A 19,384-nucleotide genomic window follows, 5' to 3' on the forward strand; every position below is an offset into this window, starting at 1 on the left:
GAACTGACTTAAGTTAACCCTATTTACATCTTGTCTCTTACTTCAGCCCTCTTCCATTTGCTAGTTAAAAGTTGTACAACCCATTTGTATGCGACAAAAGAAGCCAGTCTGTTTCCGCCCGGTTTCAAACCGAGGGCCTTTCGCATGCGAGGCGAACATGATAACCACTACACTACGGAAACAGTGGTAAGATGTGCCCAGCGGCCCAGTGCTGAGCTTCGCCAATGCGTTTCAGCTGCCTCCAGTGCCTTTATTGGAGTGCGCTGATGGACCGTGCTCTCTCTCCAGAGACCAGCACGCCTGTCATGGACGGAGCAGGAAAGGCGGTGCCACATTCTACAGCCCTCTCCACGCAATCGGGCTACTGAAGTGGAGAAAATCGCCTCTCCAGAAAGTGCAAATATCATAGAGGTAGAGGTAGGGAGAGAGGAGGAGTACAAATTCAAGCAGAGGCCTGAGTGGAGCACTGTCGTATGGCCCTGACATCAATCCCTCAACTCTCTGCATAAAGCAGTGTCTTATGGCCATAACATCCCACCCCCACCACTCTCAATGGAAAGCACTGTCGTATAACCATGACATCCCACCCCCACCACTCTCTGCGAAAAGCAGTATCATCAGGCCCTGACATCCCACCCCCACCACTCTCTGCATAAAGAAGTGTTGTATGGCCCTGACATCCCACCTCCGCCACTCTCTGCGTAAAGCAGTATCTTCAGGCCCTGACATCCCACCTCCGCCACTCTCTGCGTAAAGCAGTATCTTCAGGCCCTGACATCCCACCCCCACCACTCTCTGTGTAAAGAAGTGTCGTATGGCCCTGACACCACCCCTCCACTCTCTGCGTTAAGGTGTGTTTTCAGGCCCTGACATCCCACCTCCTCCATTCTCTGTGTAAAGCAGTGTCATATGGCCCTGACATCCCACCCCCACCACTCTCTGCGGAAAGCACTGTCATATAGCCCTGACACCCACCCCTCCACTCTTTGAATAAAGCAGTGTCGTCAAGCCCTGACATCCCACCCCCGCCATTCTCTACGTAAAGAAGTGTCATATGGCCCTGACACCCACCCCTCCACTCTCTGCGTTAAGCTGTGTTGTCAGGCCCTGACATCCCACCTCCACCACTCTCTGTGTAAAGTACTGTCGTATGGCCCTGACATCACACCCCCACCACTCTCTGCGTGAAGCACAGTCATATAGCCCTGACGACCACCCCTCCATTCTTTGCATAAAGCAGTGACGTCAAGCCCTGACATCCCACCTCCGCCACTCTCTACGTTAACCCCTGTTAACTTGCTTGCTGAATGATCTCTCAAGAAATCCCTGGTGAGATTCAACAGGTGTTTTCTTCAACAGCCACTAAAAGTCTGATGACCTTCTCTGGATTTCCTGAATATGATGTAAAATTAGTTCAAATCATTTGGTAGTTAACAGAACAAAATGCTTTGGAGGTACATTTAAAACAGCAGAGCAACACTGTAGCACTTCGTGTGTGACTGAGTTTAATTGTGTAAACCTGTCTCTCTATGAACACGAGCAAAGAGTTCTCACTCAACAGAAGATTGCGATGTGAGCACAATAATGTAAGACATCTGGTGATACCAGGGATTGAACTCGGAACTTCATACATGAAAAGCATGCACGCTACCACTGAACTACATCCCCTATGGCACAGATGGTGGAACTGACTTAAAGATGTGCATATGTTCACTGACCACAATCCACCCTTCATGAATAATTGAAATGAATAATTTATTTTTATATCCAGTCACATGGGCGACGGTGGTTGATTCTTCAACGGGGGAGAGCGTTTTTCTACCTCCTTACTCGACTGTCTTTCAATTATGTTTTCTTTGAAACCTTTTTGCATCTTTTAAGTGCTTGCGATTAAATTACGCATAGAAAAACAGCAGTACAGTTGATGTTCATGGACCGATGCACACAACTCCAGTGATAAAGCCCTGTCTGTAAATATTGTAGAAGAACGTTAAAGGGCGAAACAACGCTCCAACCACGGGAATGGTAACAAGAAGGATCGTGTTCTTATTTAATATGTGCTTTTGAATTGCCTTGTCAATACACACAGGCTTTAGAGATGGACAAATAATTTACAGTGGTGTTTGTAAACAAAGATGGAACATGTTTTTTTCTATACCAGGAAGAAAGGAGCAGACTCTTAAACTTTAAGAGACAGAAACAATACCTCATCACAGCTAACACTAATTAAAACAACATCACAACAGAAGAGTGAAGCCTTGAGTGAATCAAATTAGTTTTCATTGGTCGTCTGTGTCTTCATAACTTTGTAGGTGAGAGAGAGGATTGCGAAAATGTGCGGGTGCTTCTTAGAAGTGTGTTGGTAGTACAGGTGACTTCCAAATAATTGAGCCGGGTTTTAATCCCGGCCAGTGCATCCCCAAACCTTTTCAAGATAATCATTTATCCGGTAGCACATCTCCTGAAACTAACATTCGAGGTAGGAAGCGTGCTCTTAAACACCAAAACACTCAAAAAGGAAGAAGCAAATCTCTGTACACAAGACAGTAGTGCGATATTAGAATTTCTGAGTTCTTGATGGATTCAGGCTCCTTCACAGAGGTCCTTGCTCGCCAAATAACTTTACATCTGAGGAAGAGCACCACGGAAAAAAAACCCAACTCAACAAGCGAGCGTGTTGGTTGCTCTTGCTCTTAATGCAAGGAGCTGTTTTTTTTTCCTCGCAATAATCATTATTAACCAAAAACAGCAGCACAGGTAAGTCGCATTTGTGATTATGTCACTTCTCTGCTTCAGCAAGGTCAATAAAAGACTCTGAAAGTAGTAAAGCAAAACTGAACTCAAAATCATATTAGGAATTCTGAGCGATATCTCCATACAGGTAATCCAATAAGAACGTTGAAATATTTGAATATAATCTCTCTATATATTTCGCTGCTTTTTACCCGGAGTAAAACTATTGGATTGAAGGAATGCTAACCGCTGGGTTAAAATGTATAGTTGTTATTTGGAGAAATCTGTAAACTCGTGATCTTATATGTTTTAAAAGACAGCACAGGGAAAAACGACAGTGCTGATTATTTTCCAGAGACAGAGCACTGATGACCTCTCCGAGCTGATTGATAAAGCCCACCCAGTGGATACTCTAGCAGAACGTCAAAGAACATTCACCTTTGTATCCAAATAAACGACAGGAACAACATCAGGAAGCACAATCAATTCCCCTTTTAAATCTTTCCTGTAAGGTATGCTATGTGAATCCATGAAGTTAATCCTCTGATCTCTTTTGATCACGAACAAAGTATTTCTGATGGAGCGCTATGTTCAAAGATTTAATAAGCTTTACCCCTGCCAACGATTCGGCGTGAAGAATTAAAAGTTTCACAGACAAAAGCAGCTCACCACCACAGCCAATATTAAATGTACTTGCCGGTACACTATCATGTGCACTGCCTCAAAAGTGATCTCGGCAGACGTTGTTCCCTACATAAAGCTGAACGTGCCAAAGAGAATTTCTGTTGAGAAAACAAAATATTTTTTCTGCCTTGATGTTAAGCCTGTCTTTTAGAAAGTCTATCTCTAAACACCTCCCGCAGCCTAACAAAAAGCGCTTTTACTGATTGTATTGCAGGTCTTAAAACATTAATATTTGGCAGCAGTGGGATTCAAACCCACGCCCCCAGAGAGACTGGAGCCTAAATCCAGTACCTTAGACCACTCAGCCACGCTACCTTCCTCCATACCCATCTTCCTCACATTGCTGGCTTGGACTAGGGGGGGCTTCAGCTCTTGTCGTCAGATCTAATGATATCATGACATGTGGAAGTGACTGCACCTTCATCTTCCGAGAATCTTTCAATAACACAAACGCTACTTTCACTGGCACGAACACAGCAATAATGAAGGTGGTGGGATTCATCCTTTGTGCTGTTTGTAGGGGTGCAACTCTACGGTGATCTGCTGACTTGAAGAGCAAAAATCAAAATCCTCTGCTATTACTGTTGCTTTTTTCATAGTTTCTTCAAATCCTTCATTTGAACGTAGATTTTGAAGGATATTGATGATAATACCACATAAATTGTGGTTTTCTTGTGATCGCCAATTTTATTCAAATAACAGCCTTTTTTACAGTTCCTTGCATGTTTCACAAGGTATAATAGCCCCCTTCGCATCCTCAGCTAACATATTTTAAAATTACAATAGCTTATACAGCATGCATGTTTACATTTATATTAAAATTAAAGTAAATATACAAGAATACATACAGTGCTAACCCAATAATTCTTGTCAGGTTCTGCAACAAATCTGCGTTGTTATTTTAACATGTTTCAGCTGAGGGTGCAACAGGAGTATAAATGAATTTTCCCGCCAGCCATTCAAAGACCAAATTCCATGAGTGAACATTATTTTCTCAGATGTTGCCGGCATTGGACTTTGCCGTGGTATTGAATTATGTCCACAACTGTTGTAGTAGTTCCTTCTTGAAATTCAACACGTGCAAAGCACTCGTAATATCATAGGTGTTAAAGTTCGCTGAGTCTATTCGAGTCATGGTGTGTATCCCTGCCTATCATTGGGAGACGGGTAACTTTTTTACACTCAGATTCCAATCTTCAATGCTTTGTGTGAGAGCTTACATAACTTTCATTTTCTCACAATTTCTGACGATTGTTCCAAAGGGGCACCCTGTCAATTCCGAATACTTTTCAAAAATCTGCCTGCATGTTTGATTATTGTCATTTCATTTAGAAAAAGTTCAATATTGATCATAACTAAAGAAAATAATGATCACGAACAAAAAAGGGATAAAGATGCAAGTCGATCTTGAATCAGAGCTGGGTGAAACGGGCTTCTGTTCTGATATGGTTGTATGAGAAACAGGAGGAATCGCCAATCTCCTATAGAACATGAGTTGAATCAGGAGTGAGACATTTAGTATACTCGTGCATATGTCAACGCCTGACCTACATCGTAAAACTAACATTAAGTTGTCAGAGACATTCATTTATATACAAACAAGAGACAGATCAAGTAATAATTCTACATTAGTTCAGGTGGGTAAACCTGAACTAACTAATAAACCTTTTAATAATTCAACATTAACATGTCCTACATTGATCAGACTAATTTACATGGTCTGATTCAGAGCCTGTGCAGTTCGTGCTAATTACAACAAGGACAGTTCTGATCCCTCATCACCGAACTGAACACAAGTTCAGCTGTTCTCCAGTTTTGTTACGAATGGTTTTTCATTGCAATTGAGTTCAGAGCTGGAGCTGATCTCCAGACAGTACAGTGTTTTGGGTAAGTTGTCGAAATTCGCATGAGGCTGCAGACAACTTACCCAAAGTGTTTTCTATAGCTTTCAGGTGGAGTTCATTTATATTAAACAACGTAAGTGGTATAAACGCAACAAGCCAGACGGCAGTCCAACTTATAATTTTCTGACGCGAGGCCTGACGCGTTATTCATTATGCCACTGACCCTGCTATTGCAGTGCTAAAAAACACGTTTTCTACATTTATGTCTGTTCACTCTAAAAACTCTAAAAAAGACAAAGGGTTTGTGTGTCCCGCTAAAATTCCGCTTCATTTCGAATGCAAATAAAAACTGTTTTGTTCCAAGAAATCATAGATTTGTCACATCCTTCATACTATACTTCTCTCTTGTATTAGTAAAGCATTTTGATTTAAACTGAACAATATATGAAAGGTTTCATCTATACACTTACACATAATAAGTAGTTCAGGTGGGTAGCTGCGTCAGCATGCATAGGCTGCAAAGGAACAAGTAATAGGTTTATTCCATGCTGAAAAAAAGAAGAAAGAGAACACAACGTTTCGGCCGTGGAGCCTTCTTCAGGTGTGAGAGAGACAGGGCAGTAGGCAAAGGTAAAGTAGCGGGAGAACAAAGGTTGAGAGGGAGGAGGAGTGAGAGGCGGGAGCAGGGGACAGAAAGAGAGGCCAATCAAGAGGTGTGAAGTCAGAATGGGTGCAGAGAGGTGTGAAATGAAACTTCCAATGAATGGAGAAAATTTAAAAGAACAGTAATCTGTCGTTAAGGGAAGGGAGAATGTGTGATCCTAGCTGCAGAATAATTTTAGTTTCGGTGGTCTTTCTGATGTATGAGTTCGGAAAACCGTCTTTGAGAACACAGACGGAGAGATTAGAGTGGTCGTGGCCGTCAGAGGTGAAATGAGAAACAATGGGCTTGGAGAGATCTTTAATCTTCACAGCCGTGACGTGTTCTCTGAAGCGGTCTCCGAGTCTCCTTCCTGTTTCCCCAATGTAGATGGCTGGGCATTTACTGCAAGAGATACAGTAAATAAGGTTGCTGGAGGTACAAGATGCTGTCTGGGTGATCCGGAATTGTCCTGAGGGGCATTGAATGAGTGTGGTGGTGGCTGTGTACTTGCAGGTGATACAGCGAGCTCTTTTGCAAGGGAAAGTGCCTGGTGTGGATGGTTGCTGAGGGCGGTCAAGGGAGCTGTGAACAAGGAGGTTACGCAGATTAGGTGGTCGGCGATATGAGATGATAGGGCGATCAGAAAAGAGGGCCCCAGTGGAGGGATCACCCTGTAGGATGGAAAAGTTCTGGTTAATGGTCCTGGGGATAGGAAGTGTGTTAGGGTGGTAAGGAAGCACCAAAGGAATGCGGTTGTTACGGCGGGAGTTCCTGATCGGGTTGATGGTCCGGGGGGTGTTTTTGGCTCGGGCAAGGGCCCTGTCAATCACACTGCTGGGGTATCCTCTGTTGATGAAAAATGAGTACATTTCGAGGGCTTGGTTTTCAAAGTCGATGTCGTCGCTGCATAATCGTCGTAACCTAAGGAACTGTGAAAAAGGAAGAGAGTTTTTAGTGTGGTTGGGGTGAAATGAGCTGTACAGGAGGTAGCTGTGTGAATCCGTGGGTTTGTAATAAACTGAAGTGGACAGTCGGGGGTAGTTGATAGACAAGTGGATGTCTAGAAACGGAAGAGTGGTGGAAGATATGTTAACCGTATATTTGAGGGACGGGTGGAAGTTGGTGAAATGGTGCAGGAAGAATTCAAGCTGATCGTTGGAGCATGTGGCGGCACCGACGCAGTCATCGATATATCGTTTGTAGAGGTCAGGGATATAGCCAGTGTAGGAAGCGAAGAAGCGTTCTTCTACCCAGCCGACAAAAATGTTGGCATAGCTGGGTCCCATTCTGGTGCCCATGGCAACTCCACTGACCTGTTGGTAAAAAAGATTATTGAAAGAGAATGCGTTCAGTGTGAGGACCAATTCTGCAAGGCGTACCAAGGTGTGGGTGGGTGGATCAAGCACTGTGCGTTTGTACAGCGTGTGCTTGAGGGCTGTAAGGCCGTCATTATGACGAATGACGGTGTACAGAGAGGTGATGTCCATGGTAAAAATGTGGCATTCAGTACCCTGAAATTGGAAATCATTGAAAAGTTGGAGCGCGTGGTTGGTGTCTTTGATGTATGAGGGAAGATCTTCAACCAGCGGTCTCATGAGGCTGTCGAGAAAGGCTGAGATGTAAGTAGTTGGACAGTTACATGCTGATACGATGGGGCGTCCAGGGGTGTCCGGTTTGTGGATTTTGGGGAGGAGGTAAAATTGAGATACCTGTGGGTGTTCCATGATGAGCCGGTTCGCCTCCTGGGGGAGCTCGTTGCTGCTGATAAGAAGGGAAATGGTGGATACCACTTCCTTTTGGTAGTCAGTGGTAGGGTCCTGTTGGAGAGGGAGGTAGGCAGAAGTGTCAGTTAGTTGTCTAGAGGCTTCAAAGATATATAGATCTTTACGCCACACCACAACAGCACCTCCTTTGTCCGCTGGTTTGATGACGATATCATCCCTGTTGCGGAGAGACTGGAGTGCCTGATTTTCTCCTTGGGTGAGGTTAGACCTATGTTAATAAGTATACGTATAAGTATACGAATAATAAGTATACACATAATAAGTATACGAATAAATACTCGGAAGAAGCCGCAGCTCAGGCATTAGAGAGATTTAAAATCGGATCGGAGGATTTAGAGTCCAGACTGCAAACCAACAGCTTACACAGGTCTTTTATAGAACCCTTTTGATTTCCTCTACTTTGTCCCTGTGATGTCATTGTCCTGCTCGCAGCCGAGCCCGACACACGTCTGGTTTCTGTCGCTTGACGCACACCCTGCGGTCCATGCGGGTCCTAATACCCCAGTACAATGAAGGGGACACTAAACTGTAAACAGGTGCCGTCCTTCGGCTGAGACGTAAAACCGAGGTCCTGACTCTCTGTGATCATTCAGGAGAATGGTGGTGGTGGAGGGGAGTCCCCATTACCTGTAAAGTGCATTGAGTGGAGTATCCAGAACAGCGCTATATAAGTGTGCGCAATAATAATAATAATAATAATAATTATTATTATTATTATTGTAATGTAAAATGCAATAAAAAATAAAAAAATATCAAACTTTGATTCAAAATAGATTAATGTAAAAACTGATAAAGCTAATGCTTTTTTCAGGGCTATAGCTGTAGCTGCGAGAAGGTTAAAAGCGCACAAGTGATCTGTCTTTCGTCAAAGTAATTGCCGGAGCAGTAAGACGCAGAGCACCATCCAGCAGCTGTAGACGATGTTCGGGGAAGAGCTAATTCTGTTTTTAGCACAGGGAGTGAGAATGAGCTCAGTCCGGCTCCGAGCAGAATCCATCCTGGTTTGGTTACAGTGCGCCTGAGGATCTTTGGATCGCAACGTAAAAAAAACAATTGCTCACATCGTGTGACTTCCACGACAGGAAGGAAAGATATCACTTAAAAAAATCAGAACTGAAGATTTGGATCCTGGGCCTCAATTTGATCAAATTATTAAAATAATAATTATTAAAATATCAGATTGTGTTTCTGCAACATTTCGTGCACAGTACGCCATTTTTATCTAAAAATAAAACAACAGTCACAACGAGAGCTTTATACGCAGTCTGGGGTATATTCCCCTTTTATATTTTTGCCACTTTATATCGAACCTGTTATACTCCCAGAAGTGCACAGTAGCTTGTACAAATGTACAATTCACCACTGGTATAAACAGATGTGTGCCGTGTTTGCCTTTGTAAGCATTTGTTTAAAAAATAAGTTCACAATACGATAAAAACACAGAAAGCACAAACTTCATAATACAACGATACAAAATCAATACCAAATCATTATGCCAATTAAGTACCTATCCTTTGAAAACAGAGAACACTTTATATCTACAAAAAACTTGACATTTGTATGTATTTTTGAATTACAAAGCAGACAGAGTAGTCCCTTAATTCAAAGATCGGATCTTGGCCAAAACAAGACAATCAGACGTGGGCTGAATTCGGAACAGGAACCTCTACTTCGTCGTTTATTGAACTTTTGATAAATGTCTGAATGAAACAGATTCGCTTTTTTAACTCTTTGATTAAAGTACACAAAAAGCACCTTCCTTCGAGCTAGAATCGAACCAGCGACCTAAGGACGCCCTGCTAATTCCCCTACACTCCTCCGCTCGACCAACTGAACTATCGAAGGGATGGCGGTAGGCTCTCTGGCACATACTGCCCAATGGAGTGAAATGTTCCGGGTGATTTAAATCCCACTTCGACATCAAGTTTCCAACTCGTTTCCTTAGTCTTGTTTACCTTGAATTTAAGCCACGAACCAGGATTCTACTGTATAAACTTCCAGGGATATTACAAAATGTTTGATGGAGCATCAATCATTCCAGGCGGAAATTGACTCCTTTTTTTTCTCGAGGGATCATATTAAACATTTCATTAGTATCGAGAGGAGGATCACCATGAGACACAAAACAAATAGTTTCTTTCTGTCTTTATTAGAAAGTAGCGTTTGTGCTACATTAATAATATTTTCGTGGAAATAAAGAAGTTTCGAAATGTGGTTTTGAGTTAAATATTAGCGTGTTCATGTAATTAGTTTGTGTTTGTCATTACTATATATATATTGCCATGTTACTAGAATTTGTAACTGAAGTTTACTAGTTGTGTTTTTTATGATGGTTAGACATTTGTTGATTACAATATTGTATATAATGTATAATTTGAACTACATATTTTTCAGGTGTGAATAGTTGTATATTTTAAGAATAAATTTCTAAAATAAATCATTGGCTTTATTTACTAGTTTCTACACCTATAAAAATCTTTCTTTGATGTATAATAGACCTTTAACTATATATGTATAGTAGTCTTCTAAATTTATCCGTATAATAGAACTACAACCATTTATGTATAATAAACATATAATCAATTTCATTCTAGACCAGTTACGGAGCACAGTTACACATCTGGTATGCGTTTAATAGTCGTATATTCTACATCTTTTGCCCACTGGGATGTGCCGATTTTAACTTGGCAAACCAAGATACACATTTTCTAATGAAACCTTAATTAAAAGACAGTTTGTTTCTCGAAAGTGTATGTAAAAAAAGAGAAAAACGAAAATATATGGATGGTAATCTTTCAAAGCTGAAGATTTTACTTTTGAAAAATTGACATTTTATGTACTGTATGCAGATGCATTCGCTGGTTTTAGAACGTTGCTGTACTTCCTGAATCATTATCAGTATTATAAAGTGGGTGTAGATTTTTCTTTCAGGTTAGGACGCGAGTGTGTACATGTGTTTGATTTTCGTTTCACTGATTCTCATTGAAGATTTGGGAATTAACGACGAAAGAATCAGTTGCCTCGGAAGGCAGAAGGTTTGGTTCTCAACGATATTGAAGACACGCCCATGTAGAGCAGCGGGTGATGATTTGTGCTATAAAAGACCAAGTGCTCAAAGTGACGTCTGCGTTTACCGTTTAGACTTTTCATCTCGGGCGCACTTTTAGAAAGCAAAGATAGAGCAGTTGTGTTGAATCACATTATAACAGCTGTCAGCAAAGTGGCGCAGCGGAAGCGTGCTGGGCCCATAACCCAGAGGTCGATGGATCGAAACCATCCTCTGCTATGTACACTTTATGCACGATTGATAAGAATACCATCAGTTTAATGAAGTGCATTAAAACTGTTTTTTTTCTCTCATGTGTATGAAAGCTTCACACTTAAGGTACTCTTTCATCTTTACCAATAGCAGATGCCCAAATGTATCTTTGGTTGTTCTGCGATCCTTCATAGTTTCCTCAATTCCTTCAAATGAACATCCATATCAAAGCAATTATGTATATATATATTACAATTAAGGTACATATTAAAAATATCAACGCACATTTGTATAATGCTCATTTAATAATGATTGTCAAGGATTGTCAAGTTCTCCAACAAATCTGTGTTCTAATTTTAAAATATTTTTGCTAAGGATACAACGGGTGTATAAATGAATTCTCCCAACAGCCAGTTAAAGAAAAATTCCACACGTGAAGATGGTTTTCTTGGACATTGACTTAGGTACTTATTTGTTTACTTGTTGTAGTTGCACACGAGTAAAACACGAAGATTTCCTGCCACATTCAAGAGGGTTTGCGAAGAAATCCCTTCAATTTTTAGCGGAGATTTTGTTTACATCATCACAATCTGAAGCACGTCCCTGAGTACGTTTGACCCACCAGCCCTTTGTTTAACAGCTGCACAGGGACACATTCCCGTTGCTTTTCACAACTCACATGTTTGTAGTTAAAGAAAATAAAATACTGTCATTTTCCTGCCAGCTGGCAGTATTTCTTCTGCACTGACCAAGAGTAACCAAGAACTTCATTTCATCTTTCGCAGGCTGTAATCTACAGAAAAGGAAGTGAATACTTGTATTAAGCTAAATCAAGCCGACAGAGTTGCACTGCTGTTGTTTTTCTCCACTTTTCGTTAAAAGGAGAAAAAATCACTGGCATTTTTTGGAAGCATTTCTTCTGTCCTGAGAAGCAAGATTTGTATTTTATCTTTCAGAAGCTGTATGAATTTCTTGAAGTTCAGAAACAACTTGTTCCAGAAAAGAAATTAACACTTGCTTCAAAGTAAATCAAGACGTCGGTGTCTCTTGCTGTGTGTGCTCTTATCTGTCCATCTCTCTATCCTCTTCTCTCTGGCAGTCTGTGTAGAGTATCTGAAGGGGATGTAACACCACTTGGAAAAGAAAAAAATTCTCAGGAAAATTCTCAGGCAGAATAAAAAATCATTATTCTCTTCTCAGTCAGATTCACAGCTCAGACTCACACTCAGACAGGATCTCAACTCCGTACTGCTCTCTATCCTCACAATCCAGAACCAGAAGATATTCAGACAATCAGTGCTGCTACATGAACAATATCAGACAGAACAGCCTGGACTCATGTCACATTTCCCCCTTTTATCTTTCCTCCCAGCCCTCTTAGAGACATAGAAGAGCTCCTGGTTCTCCTCTCTGTGAACTGGGCTCAGGGGTCACTGATCTGGCAGTTGTGGGCTCTGTTCCAGGTCGAAAGCAAGAAGGATCTATTAACGCTTTCCAGGACTTCCAGCCCTTCAGTATTACTTTCTTTACTGTATGTCAGCCTCCCAAAATGTTTATAAATGTTTTATGAGTGTGGAATTATCTTATTATTTATATACAGTATTTATGTAATAAACACCAGTAGTGACACTATGATCAGTATATTGATTATTTGTAGCCTATGGTCCGATGGTCGTGTCTACAATAGTGACCATTTGACCAGTCTGTAGCTCTGAGCAGAGGGACTCAGATCACACAGAAGACCCGCCTGTGTGTGATTCCATACCAGCCCTGGGATTCAGCTACTCTCACAAATGTCTCACAGACCGTCTTATAAATTTACAATTAGATGAAGTCATGTAACAGTTTTACAGATAATTTAAATAATCAGACAGCAGTTTTGGCAGTGGATACATCTCCACATGGGAGAAAGAAACTGAAATATATGTGCTCACTGTAAAGTAGGAAGAGGTGGTCAGACAAGCAAAACAACTTTGCAGATAATGTGAAGTGACATTGTTTTGTGTCAATCAGCTCACAGATTTCGCTTCATGTGCCTTAAGCTGTGCAATTTGTATGGTTGTTGAATGAGATTGATTTCTTCACAAACCCAGTCAATTGCCAGTGGAGAGCTTGCCGACACACACCTTCATGAAGACTCTCTTCATTGTCAAGTCACCTCCTTTGCATACAATAGTAGCACCGACACTAAGAGAAAGGATGAGAAATAGCGTTTATCAAGCGATTGCAGTGTTTGTTTGACTGAGGATCCTTGTGTGCTGAACTGGCCTCTGGAGAAGTGTAGTGCAGTAAAACAGAAGGTTTGTGTCACTCAAGATTGTTACAGAACAGAACAATACAATTACAATACTTTTATGAGAGTAAATATTACTGGTGCATCACAGTTCTTATAATGTTGAAAACAGGAGCACCTTCTCTACATTTTTGACTGAAGTATTTAAATGGAAAGAAATACTATCACTATGCAATTCATAAATGCAATTGACCTCCTCTAAATGTTCTAGTTTGATGAAACAATGTATGGAATTAGGTGACAATATCGGTACAAAAGCTTTGGTACAAAACAGGAGAAGGCCCTGTCACCCATAGAGTGTAGATGGACTGGGGGACAGATAGGAGACCAGAATTAGAAGAGCGAAGGTTGTGAGGTGGGGAGTAGGGCGATAACCCAGACAGGTACTGTGGTGTCAAGCCATGGAGAGCCTTATAGGTGAGCATGAGGATTTTGAAGTTGACAGGAAGCCAGTGCAAGGAGTCCAGGACAGGAGTAATGTGATCACAGTCCAGTGCTAATTTCTTTCTTGTGGCTGCTGGTTCATTTTCAACTGTGGACTCTTAAGAAGTCCTTTATTTGACTTGATCAACACTAATCCCTAGAGGATTTTGAAAGGTTGAATCAAAATGATACATGACTTTGGTGGGACTCAAACCCACAACCTTTGAATGACTTCATTCTATCAAAGCCTAGAAGTCCAATGCGCTCTCCATTGCGCCACAGAGCCAACCGATACATCGCTATATAAAACAGCTACAGAAAGCTGTAACTCATGCTTCTCCCGTTGTCTTTAAATTAAGCTCCATAAATATTGACAATGAGTGGCCTGTTGTCTACGAATAGATACCGCTGGGATTCACACCCAGGGTCTCCTGGTTTTTAGTGAGGCGTCTTAACCAGCTAAGCCATGGTGCCAAACCTGCTAAATGTTATCCACAACTTCAAACACCTGTGAGAAACGGGCAACTGCAGTGTTACGCCTGCTGGCTCAACAGATAATCCTTTTCGAAGTTTAAGGAGAGGATTTCTTTGTCAATTCAATTAAACATGCTGAACGATTGATGTGTTTCACGCGCAGAAATATTTTATCGTTACGTACTTTTTCTGTGCAGTAAGTTCTCCTTCAACTCCGCCCAACAACAGAGGTCGTTTTTAATACAGGAGTAAAGGCACACTGCACATCAGCAAAACATCCCGTACAGGTTTAGGGAGAGCGACATCAGTGATTGGAAGGTTGGAAGTTTCGGGTCACTTTTTTATTATAGATTCAAGCAGCCCTGAATACCTTTTCAAGAAACATTTCAGAATCCCAGTCACGTCCAGTATGATTGCTACACAGGTCTACAGTATACAATCAGAATACTGTTTGTGCATTATATAAAACACACCGCCCAAAGCATTTCTAAAACAGGAATTACATGTTTCTGAATGGCCCTCCTTTATAAATAAAATAAAAGGTCTGAAGCCTGCTCCAAAGAAGCACTTTATTCAGAGCTGACAAAGATGTGATAGGAAACATCTCGGAAAACGAAGATGCAGTCATTTCCACGCGTCGCACAACAAGAGCTGAACCCACCCGACGTTCTCAAGAGAGTAAGGTGTAAGGAGTGTGGCTGGGTGGTCTAAGTGCTGGGTTTGTGCTCCATTTTCTTCGCTGGGTTAGGTTTGAATCTTGCCGCTGCTAAGTGTTGGTGGGTTAAGACCTTCCTTCTATTGCGACGTCAATGGGTAAAAGCTTTGCTTGGCAGTCTGTCGAGAGACTGAACTAGGTGTTTCAAGATAGTCTTTGTCAGCTTAACATCAAGGCATAAAAAAGCCTCATTTTGTGTTCCCAACAGCAATGCTCTTTGGTCCCTTCAGCATTATGCAGGGAACAACATCTGCCGTGATCACTTTTGAGTCAGTGTGAATCGTAGTGTGCCGCAATTGTTTTTAAAATTGGTTCTGTAGTGTAAGAAAAACTGGCCGTTCAGGGACGCCAAATATGTAACTGTAGTGGCTCTCTGAAGGCACCAGTTCTGTAGGGTTTGGGCATTTACTGAGACAATTATTTATTGTAGCAGTAAATCACAAAGTTGATTCTTTTGATGGCTTTAGAGTCCAACCATGCGACATAACTCAAACAACGCACACACAAAGGTGCTAATACACGAGGATACATTTATTAATACATAGAATATGCATGTAAACCTAACAGATCTTATCGAGAGGGTTATCAGAATACAAAAGATATATATTCAATCAGTTACAAAGTGTTACACATATCAAGAGGACATACGTTCAGTATATCATTCATTAAGACCGTTTCGTAAAGTGAACTTGGTTACAACTTCTACATTAGATACTCAAAACAAGTACATAACTCTTAGGAATTAAATTGATATCAACTGGTTTGGATAACAATGGAATTCTCGAGCTGTAATGCAGTGAAGTTGAATACTCATCCAATTTCTGGGGATTCAGATCTCCTGCGGGCACAAAGAAGCAGTTGCAGGCTTGTTGCTGTCCAATCCGCGCTCTCTGGCTCGGTGCCAGGCTGTGCTGTGCGGCTTGTGACGGTGCATTGCTGATGCTCACTGTTGGCTTTAACTAGCAAAGTTTGTGCACAGGAGAAAAGATGACTGTGGGTCCCAGAAAGTCAGGAAGAGGACCGGTTCGTTCCTGATGAAGAGCTAGTTCTGAATAGTGATTCGGCTGTCCACAGTTCCGACCTGTTCACGAGGCCTGCTGCTGGTTACTCTCTGGCAACCTCCACTCTAGACTCTTAGAAAAAAGGAAAGTTCTGGCACTCGGACACACTGGCCGTTCCGTGGTTGTCCGAGCTGAGTCTCAGGATGGTCAGGAGGCACGCTGCGAGAATGTCCTGCCCTTGGGAGCCTTCTGCTCCTGGGCCGTCCTGCCCTGGAATTCTCCTTTGAATTCCCTTTAGAACAGTCCACAGAATCCTCTCCAGAATCTTACTGAATCTCCCTGAATCTTACTGAATCTCTCAGGCTCTCTGTGTTGCCTGTTTTTACCTGGAGGAACTTCAGCTCGTTGATTGGCTGAAAGTTCCATGGGCATCAGAGTCCCACGTGGGTTACTCGGCCCTACCAGCCCCTGATTGGTTGATCAAGGTGAGATATGAGTCACTTACTCCTGACACTTAGGAATGCAGTCCAGATGTCCAACTGGCACTCCCTAGACAGATAGGCACCAATGGATGACCATTGATCATGATAGCCAGGCTTAGCTAAGTGCATCCCCCTTTGGGAGCTGTCCTTATCAGGAACCTTAAATCAGCCTGCATGAATAGTTTCTCTGTGGCTGCACCACAGAGATGAACAGAGAAATGGGGCCTCATTTGGGAAGGCTCAGAACACTTAATTCTTTCTTATTAATAAGCCTCGCCGCTACAGTAGGCATGGTGCATTTGTCTGTGAAACTTGAATGCTGTGCTTTTTCACGCAGAATCATCGGCAGGAGCAAAGCTTATTCAATCTTTGCGCACAGCGCTCCATCAGAAATACTTTGTCCAAGTTTTGAAGAGATTGTGGGATTCTCTGCACACGTTCACATCGCGTACCTCAGACAACACCACCATTCAATGGGAAATTGATTCTACTTCTTGCAGTTGTTCCTGTGGTTGTGATAGTTACAAAGTTGCACTTTCCTCCACCTTCTGCTATAGTATTCATTGGGTGAGCTTCATCAATTGGCTCAGAAAGGTCAACTGTGCTTCGGAAAAAATCAGCAGCAGTGTCTTTATTTTGTCGGTGAGTATGGCTGTCTTTTAAAGCACATGAAAAACACGAGTTTGTGGATTTCTCCAAATAGCAACAAATTCAGTTGTGCATAGCCTTACTGCTTTCAGAGGGTCTTTTACCGATGCTGCTGTAGTAGAGAAGTGACATAATCACAAACGCAACCATTTGTGCTGGCTGTTTAACTAAGTATTAAGCTTTTTTAACTATCACATGATTTTAACTAATTTAACATCATCTCCAGAAGAGCACCTCGCACTGCTCACTGAGCTGATGTATGTGCCCATTTCTCAAAAAATTAAATATCATCTGAACTGATTTTTTTCTACTTTAAATGCTTTCCTACTCTTTTAATATTTCAGTTAAATCTTTTATTTTTAAGTACTTTCCATTGATATTAATCCTAGTCCCGATGAATGATTCTGGGACATGGTGTGTCTTGAATAATGTTCTTATAGGTTTCAGTTTGGAAAAGTGCGCTCTCCAGAAGCTACCGAAACCTCTAATGGTCACACAAAGCTTAATGCAATAGCAACGTTTGGGGTTGAAAAAGAATATAACTTGCTATGAATACGAACACTGTTCCAGGAGGCGTGTAAGGACTATTTTGGCTCAGATCACCAATTTACCTTACATTTCTGATCCATTAATATCGCTATTGAATGCTAAAGGTAGGTCCTGGCAATACTTCTTGATATCTTCTTTAGAAAAATTTTAAAAAATATATTTCCAGTACTAAACAAAAAGTAAAAAATACTGATTACGTGCAACTGATAAAATCTCTCTTCCAGGGACGTTGTAGCTACATGCAAATTACAATGGAAAACTTTATCAGCTTTAAAAGTTTCTTTTGCATTTATAAGACGATCAGCATGACACTCAAAACATACCTGTATTCAGTAAGCGGTGAGTCTGCTGGCTGAGCAAGTTGCCTCCTCTACACACAATAGCAGCCCTGACGCTAAGATAAATGAAAAGAAATTGCTTTTATTGGGCACTTTTCATATCCGATGAGCTTGACATCTCCCAAGGGCGATGGAGTTTTTTTGCGACACTGCTTTTCCCTTTTTTCTTCTTTCTGTACTCTGATGGAAAAAAAAAGAGAAATCATGTAAGGGAAAAATGTATTTTTTTCATGGAGAAAACGTGCACCAGGAATGTTTTGTTTTGAAGAAGTGATTTAACATGATACATGACCTAATTTACTAGAGTAAATGCTCACACTGCAAGGTCTGCTTTACTACAAGACAGAAGTAGAGTGAAAGATGTCATAATTGCACTGCGTTGTTGAAGAAAACATCTTTTTCTTTGAATTCTAAATCAATCAGAATTTCAAAGTGACACACAAACCCTTTGTCTGTATTAAAGAGATGATATTTTAAAACTGATAAAAATGTAGAAAACACGTTTCTCACTTAGAAATTTAGGATGGGATTATTACTATTACTAGTAATTACTAGTTGCAGTGCTGAACTCACCATGGTGCAATTCAGTTACATGATTGGCCAGTGGTTTCATGGATAACGCGTCTGATTTTGCATCATGAGATTGGAGGTTCGACTTCTACCGGGTTCGTGTGTTTTTAAATCAGGCTACTCAGAAATAGATGTCCATTATGTGAATGAACCGCACCTGAAAGCAAACGTTGGTCGGGTTTCCTTCTTTCCAGCATGAAATAGCAAATCGTTACAAAAAGCACCAGCTAATGTCCAATAGCATTAGTCATTTTAATTAACATGAATATACTGTAAGGTCTTGGTACATGGGATTGGATTTCATCCACAATTTAAAAAAGGACAAATTATATTTATAGGCTTCAGACACATTTTAATACAAAAGTGACCTAAAACTCTGTAACTTTCAGGTTAGTTTGAACCTGTAATGAAAAAGGGGCCTGAAACTTCCATTCTGTGATGTAACTGTCTCTAAAGTCAGACGTGATGTTTCACGGATGTGCAGTGTGCCTTTTCTCTTGTCATGTTCAAAATGACTTGCTGTGTAATTTCCTGAATGCGTGTCCTGTACTGCTCTGTTATTTCATTTAGATTATCTATGTGGTGTACAGATAAAACCAAACGGCATGGTCTAATTCCTGGGTTCGGCACCAGCTGAACCTGAACATACATCATCCGATCTCAACATGATTTGAACACACAACCTTTTGATGTGGTATCAGATGCACTACCACTCCCATAAGTGCTTTTAATTCCCCCAAGGAGAAAAATATTTTTTTTCATTCTCTCCTGTGAGAAGCACCACTCTTCCAACGAGGGTCTCTTCTTCCCAGACCACAGATTATTTTTCTTGTCTGGCTCTCACACAGAGGGCAGACACACTGTCTCCACTAATGTGTTTACTACATCTATAGATCTGACCCCCTTACAGCCCTGATATTCCTGGACAGGATCCCATATTGAGC

At 41.3% G+C, this 19,384-nt stretch overlaps 3 non-coding genes and 1 pseudogene across 3 annotated transcripts; all 4 read right to left on the reverse strand.

The window, feature by feature from the left end:
• The window catches only part of LOC138242338 (zinc finger protein 850-like), a 1,462,105-nt pseudogene that overhangs the window by 72,425 nt on the left and 1,370,296 nt on the right, over positions 1-19,384 (reverse strand).
• Positions 110-182, reverse strand: trnaa-cgc (transfer RNA alanine (anticodon CGC)). Its single transcript has one exon. It is a non-coding gene; the product is annotated as a tRNA-Ala (tRNA).
• trnal-uag (transfer RNA leucine (anticodon UAG)) lies at positions 3,651-3,732 on the reverse strand. The gene has a single exon. It is a non-coding gene; the product is annotated as a tRNA-Leu (tRNA).
• Positions 13,857-13,949, reverse strand: trnar-ucu (transfer RNA arginine (anticodon UCU)). The gene is made up of 2 exons: positions 13,913-13,949; positions 13,857-13,892 (listed from the first exon to the last, which is right to left on the reverse strand). It is a non-coding gene; the product is annotated as a tRNA-Arg (tRNA).

This window comes from Lepisosteus oculatus, chromosome 14 (assembly GCF_040954835.1).
Source record: "Lepisosteus oculatus isolate fLepOcu1 chromosome 14, fLepOcu1.hap2, whole genome shotgun sequence".
NCBI lineage: Eukaryota > Metazoa > Chordata > Actinopteri > Semionotiformes > Lepisosteidae > Lepisosteus > Lepisosteus oculatus.